This window comes from Bison bison, unplaced genomic scaffold (assembly GCF_000754665.1).
Source record: "Bison bison bison isolate TAMUID 2011002044 unplaced genomic scaffold, Bison_UMD1.0 scf7180017864516, whole genome shotgun sequence".
NCBI lineage: Eukaryota > Metazoa > Chordata > Mammalia > Artiodactyla > Bovidae > Bison > Bison bison.
In genome coordinates this window covers 8,757,919-8,764,748 of record NW_011495069.1, presented here as the reverse complement: position 1 = coordinate 8,764,748, position 6,830 = coordinate 8,757,919, and the positions used below count along the sequence as shown (strand labels likewise).

At 46.1% G+C, this 6,830-nt stretch overlaps 1 pseudogene; it reads left to right on the top strand.

Annotated features, from left to right (window-relative positions):
• The first annotated feature begins 245 nt into the window (after positions 1-245).
• Positions 246-868, top strand: LOC104981151 (annotated as a pseudogene).
• Positions 869-6,830: the final 5,962 nt, after the last annotated feature.

Genomic DNA, 6,830 nt, shown 5'->3' with positions numbered 1-6,830 from the left:
TGAGCACCGCAGCTAGCCCTGTCGGTCCTTGGAGGGCAGAGCTGCCCTTAGGGGAGCAGGTTAGAGCCAGGTCTCAGAGCCAGGAGACCTGAGTTCTCCTCTCAGCAAGGCCACCAATTTGCCATAGGACCGCGGGTCAATCACTTTTTCTCTCTAAAGATCAGTTTCCCCACTTCTCCAGTTCTTGAGGATGCAGCCCGGCAGGGTCTTCGGCTCCATCCCTAGTGTGGGAGGCGACAGATGTCATGGTGATGTTTGAGCAGATGAGAGCGAACGCGGAGAAGTGACTCGAGGCGATGGACAGGTACAATCCTGAGAACCTGGCCACCCTGGACCACTGTGTGGAGACGCAGGCCAAGGAGAATATTTATGATCTGAAGCCAACCTGGCTGTGCTGAAGCTGTACCCAGCCTTTCTCCAGACCACGGTCACTGCCCAGATCCTGCTAAAGGCCCTCACCAACCTGCCCCACACCGACTTCATGCTGTGCAAGTGCGGCAGGAAGAATGGCCCACCCAGCAGATTTTGTCCCTCAGAGACCTGCTGGGGACCTGCCACTTCCAGTCCTTCTGGTAAGCCCTGGATAAAAACATGGATCTCTTGGAAGGTATAACCGGCTTTGAAGACTCTGTCCAAAATCTGCCATGTCGTGGGCATCACTTATCAGCACATCAATCTCTGGCTGCTGGCCGAGATGCTAGGGGATCTGACAGGCAGCAAGCTAAAGATGTGAATGAGCAGTATGGCTGGAGTCCCAATGAGTTAGACAAGATCTCCATCTGTAGCCAGGAAGAGAGCATTAAGCCCAAGAATGTCATGGAGAAGATAGACTGACAGGGTGTCCAGCATCATGGCTTCCTCCAAGTAACTTTGCAGGTGTTTAATAAAGATTTGTTGGCTTCTCAAAAAAAAAAAAGAAAAAACCCATCACGAACTGTTTCCCCATGGGTAAGTAGGGAGAGTTGTACCTGCCCAGCTCACCTCACTGGGCTGTTGTGAAACTAACACAGGGCTATGAGAGCCTCTGTGAGGGGTAGGGCCCTGTGCAGAGTGACTGGGTTTCTTGGAAGAAAAACAAGGGATGCAGGAACCCAGAGGAGCCAAGTGATCTGCCTCTGATCACAATTCTTTCTCTTCTTTGCCTGTTTCATTCATTCATTCAACATATATGGATCAAGCACCTACTATGTACCAGGGAGTCTTTTAGGTCCTGGGGACACAGCAGTGAACAAAACCAAAATCTTTGCCTTCATGGTACTTCCATTCTAATGGTTGGAGAGACACAGACACTAAATGAAGTTGGACGAGGCCCCACCTCCTCCAGGAAACTTCCCCTGACAACTTGGTCCCCACCTCCTGGGTTAGGCATTCCCGTCTGGACACCCCTAGTCCAGTGATCACACTGGACAATGATATCCGACACGTCTGTTTTATCACAACCCGTGGTCCTCTTGAGGACAGGGACCTTGATTCGTGTTTTCTATCCTTGGCACCAAGCACAGGGCTTGGCATCTGGTTAAGACTCAAGACACTTTTGTTCAACAAACAAAGGAATGAAACAAATGGAGTGATTTACACCCTAGGCTTCTAGTTGTTGACTCATTCAACAGGTTTTGTCAGGCAGCCTCCATGGGCAGGTGTGGATGGGTGTGGTTGCGAATAAAGAGATAAAAAGTTTCTGTCTCTTGCCCTGAAGGATGGTATAATGTGAAAGGCAGGAGAGAGGCCAGGAGGAGGGAATGACCACCTACTGAACAGGAGCCCCAGTACATGCTTACCTCTCGAGCAAAGTAGGTATTAGTAACTTTTCACAGGTTAAGAAAGAGGTTCATAGAGAGCCAATAACATGCAAGAACAGTGGGGCTGATGTAGGTTTGAGGTCAGCCCAGGCCTACTTTCCCACTGTAATCAGGACACAAGGCAGGATTTGCTCTGTCCCCGAGGGGCAGTCTGCATAAAACGAGGGCTGCAGACCCTCAGAGGTGGGAGAGGTTGCTGAACTGAGGTCCATCTTAGAGGAGGAAGCTGCCCACTGTACCTTAAAGGTGGGCATTTGGCGGGATGGGGACTGGCAGTGTGGGGGTGTACTCTCTGAAGGTGTGAAAGTCCTAGGGCCCTGGGAAGATGTCCTTGGAAAGCTCTGAGGCCTGCTGATGGGCAGGCAGGGGAGGGTGGAGTAACCATCGCTGCTTGGGCTCCCTGCTAGAGCATACATTGCTGCAAACCCCGTGGCACCTCGGGTACAGCTTGGATTAGGTTGATGTCAACTGAGTGAATAGATCTTTTTCTCCTGACTCCTTGGGCAAGTAATCAGAGTTGTCATCTCAGCCAGATCCTAGCAAAGGACCTGCCACCTTCTGAATGCTCTTTGTGGTACCCAAGTTGCCCCAGTTTTATGGAGAGGTGTCCTTGACCACTGAGCAATCCAAGGGCCTGCCTGTTGAGATAGTTTCTCTTTGAAAAGAAGTTTGCTAGCTGCTTTCCTCAGACTGAAAGGGGAGTGGATCACATGCCAAAAGTAACAGGTCTACGTACAGGGTGCTGATGAAAGGCTTCACACTCTGGAGTCAAAATGTCTTCAGATCCCTTCTCTGCCTTCATGGCTTGTTGATCTTAAGCAAGTCCTTTATCTTCCCTAAACCTCAGTCTTCTAGTCTGTAAGTGAGGGCTACTGGTACCTAGATCATCCAAGCCCCACTTGGGTGGTCTTTCCCCTGCCCTACTCTCCCCTGCCCTACAAAACTGGACCTGCCCCTTTAGGCTCTGAGTTTTAACCATGCAGAGATAGAAAAGGTCAGGGTAAACTTCTGGGAGAAAGGAGGATGCAGACTGAGACTGTTTGTTACCTCACAGGAGTACAAGCTGCGATGACTCGTGAGCTGAACCAAAGAGCTGCAGTTTACTAAAGTATTGTCAAGTAGCATGCTAGCTTCTTAAAATACTTCCTATTTAATCCTCAGTGAGGTATTCTTACTTTCATTCTAAAGATGAGGATACAGAGGCTCAGGATGATTGATTGCATGTCTTCATGCAGGACAACTTGGGCAAAGCAGGTGTATTCTTTAAGACTCAGTTGCAAATAAATACGGAGAAGGCAATGGCAACCCACTCCAATACTGTTGCCTGGAAAATCCCATGGACGGAGGAGCCTGGTGGGCTGCAGTCCATGGGGTCGTGAAGAGTCGGACACGACTGAGCGACTTCACTTTCACTTTTCACTTTCATGCATTGGAGAAGGAAATGGCAATCCACTCCAGTGTTCTTGCCTGGAGAATCCCAGGGACGGGGGAGCCTGGTGGGCTGCCATCTCTGGGGTTGCACAGAGTCGGACATGACTGAAGCGACGCAGCAGCAGCAAATAAATAAACTGCTATGGAGCACTGCAGGCTACAGACAATGGGGTCGCACAGAGTCGGACACAGTTGAAGCAACTTAGCACACATGCACGCCAAGTGGAAAGGGATGTCATACAAGACTTTAAATGCTTCTAAAATAACAAGAAGGAACAGGGAGCTGGTTCTAGAAAAGGCCTCTAGGAATAATTCCAGGACAAACCCACAGAACTGACCAGCCTGGGGAGTTGCTCCCTTTGCTTCACTTGGAAAGGTGGAGAATCTGTAAGTACTGGCTCCAGACCTATGCCAGATCTGCAAGAAAAAAGAAAAAAAAAAAGATGCTCCAAATTTTGACTCTGGTTCCACAGCTGATACTGTTGCAAAAAAGGCTGACTTGGAGCCTTTGGCCTTCTTATTTCCACCTCCCAAATCTCACCCAATTGTTTATGGATTGCTGCTGCTAAGTCACTTCAGTCGTGTCCAACTCTGTGCGACCCCACAGACGGCAGCCCACCAGGCTCCCCCACCCCTGGGATTCTCCAGGCAAGAACACTGGAGTGGATTGCCATTGCCTTCTCCAATGCATGAAAGTGAAAAGTGAAAGTGAAGTTGCTCAGTCGTGTCTGACTCTTCGAGACCCCATGAACTGCAGCCCACCAGGCTCCTCCGTCCAGGGGATTTTCCAGGCAAGAGTACTGGAGTGGGGTGCCATTGCCTTAGGAAAACCATATTCACAGAGTTCTAGCTGCAGGGGAGTCTGGGAAATGTAGTTTTTCTCACAGTGCCAGAAGGCATGCTAGGAGGAAGCAAGGGATGTTGAGTACCAAGCCACCATTTCCATAACCCTTCCTGCCAATGCAGAGCTTGTGCATGGAATTACTCTGCTCAGGGCCTGCTACTGTTCACATACCATTAACTTGAAGGGGGTAGTGTGTGTGTGTGTGTGTGTGTGTGTGTGTGTGCCTGACATAGGTTTTAATGGATACTTCACTAGAGCCCTCATTTCATGGAGCTCCTATTCCAGAAGAAGGCATTCATGGGAAACTCCAGGAAGGCGTTCCAGTGCCAGGAGGCAAGAATATTCTCATCTTTCTCTTTTGAAAATCTTTTATATGTATGTATTTATTTTTGGCTGTGCTGTGTCTTGGTTGCTTTGCACAGGCTTTCTCTAGTTGTGGTAAGCGGGGACTACTGTTCGTTGTGGTGCATGGACCCCTCATTGCGGGGGCTTCTCCTTTCCCAGTTTGCAGGCTCTAGAGCAAGGACTCAGTAGCTGGGGCACACAGGCTTAGGTGCTCCATAGCACGTGGAATCTTCCCAGACCAGGAGTGGAACCCATGTCCCCTGCATTAGCAGGCGAAATCATATCCACTGCACCACCAGGGAACTCCTCAGTTCTCTCTCTTTTAAAGAGCTTTAAGTTATAATACACATACTGCATAATTCATCCATTTAAACTGGACACTTCAATGGTTTTTAGTATATTCACAGACTTGTGTAACCACCATGATCTTTTTTTTTTTAAACCATTATCTATTCTAAAATATCTTCGTCACACTAAAAGCAGACACTCCGCATTTCCCACTCCCAATCTCCAGCTCTAAGCAACCACTAATCAACTTTCATTTCCATATATTTGCCTATTCTGGATATTTCATATAAATAGGATCATACAATATGCCATCTTTGTGACTGGTTTCTTTCATTTAATATAATGTTTTTATTGTTCACCTTGTCATGCATTAATACTTCATTCATTTTTATAGATGAAGAATATCTCATTGTAGGAATAAACCACATTTTGTTTATTCGTTCAATTGATGGACATTTGGTTTCCTTTTTTTTTTTAATTGAAGTACAGTGGATTTGTGGATTGTTTCCACTTTTTAGTTATTGTAACTAAAGCTGTTATGAACATTCATATACAAGTTTCTGTATGAACATGTTTTCAAATCTTTCCAGTGTATATATCCATATTAGAAATTTGAGTCATGCTGTGACTGTTTACATTTTTGAAGAACCACCAAATTATTTTCCACAGTGGCTGTACCATTTTGCATTCCCACCAGCAATGTTAAGTGTTCCTATTTCTCTATATTATCATCAACACGTCTTTTTATCATATTTTTAAAAAATTATAACTATTCTAATGGGTGTGAAGTAGTATCATGGTTTTGATTTGCATTTCTCTAATGACTTATAATGTTTTCTGTTGTTGAGCATTTTTTATATGGTTATTGTCCATTTATATACCTTCTTTGAAGAAGTGTCTGTTCCTATCATTTGCCCATTTTTTGATTGGATTATTTACCTTTTATTAGTTTTTTCCTTTGTCTATTTTTTCCCCAAACATTAAGCTTTTTATTTTGTATTGGGGTAGAGCTAATTAGCAATGTTGTGGCAGTTTCAGGTGAACGGCAAAGGGATTCAGCCACACACATACATGTACCCATTTTCCCCCAAACCCTCACCCATCCAGGCTGGCAGGTGACACTGAGCAGAGTTCCATGTGCTAGACAATAGGTCTTTGTTGGTTCTCCATTTAAAATATAGCAGTGTATACATGACCTTCCCAAAGTCCCTGACTATCCTTTCCCCCTGGCAATCATAAATTTGTTTTCTAAGTCTGTGAGTCTCTTTCTGTTTTGTGAGTAAGTTCATTTGTATCACTTCTTTTTAGATTCCACATATGAGGGATGTCGTGATACTTCTCCTTCTGACTTACTTCACTCAATGTGACACTCTTTAGGTCCACCCATGTCGCTGCAAATTATTTGCTCTTATTATTGACTTGTAACATTCAGAAAACGAAGACCATGGCATCCGGTCCCACCACTTCATGGGAAATAGATGGGGAAACAGTGGAAACAGTGTCAGACTTTATTTTTCTGGGCTCCAAAATCACTGCAGATGGTGACTGCAGCCAAGAAATTAAAAGACGCTTACTCCTTGGAAGGAAAGTTATGACCAACCTAGATAACATATTCAAAAGCAGAGACATTACTTTGCCAATAAAGGTTCGTCTAGTCAAGGCTATGATTTTTCCAGTGGTCATGTATGGATGTGAGAGTTGGACTGTGAAGAAGGCTGAATGCTGAAGAACTGATGCTTTTGAACTGTGGTGTTGGAGAAGACTCTTGAGAGTCCCTTGGACTGCAAGGAGATCCAACCAGTCCATTCTGAAGGAGATCAGCCCTGGGATTTCTTTGGAAGGAATGCTGCTAAAGCTGAAACTCCAGTACTTTGGCCACCTCATGGGAAGAGTTGACTCATTGGAAAAGACTCTGATGCGTGGGGAGGGATTGGGGGCAAGAGAAGGAAGGGGACAAAAGAGGATGAGATGGCTGGATGGCATCACTGACTCCATGGACATGAGTCTGAGTGAAGTCCGGGAGTTGGTGATGGACAGGGAGGCCTGGCGTGCTGCGATTCATGGGGTCGCAAAGAGTCGGACACGACTAAGCGACTGATTTGATCCGATCTGATCTACCTTTG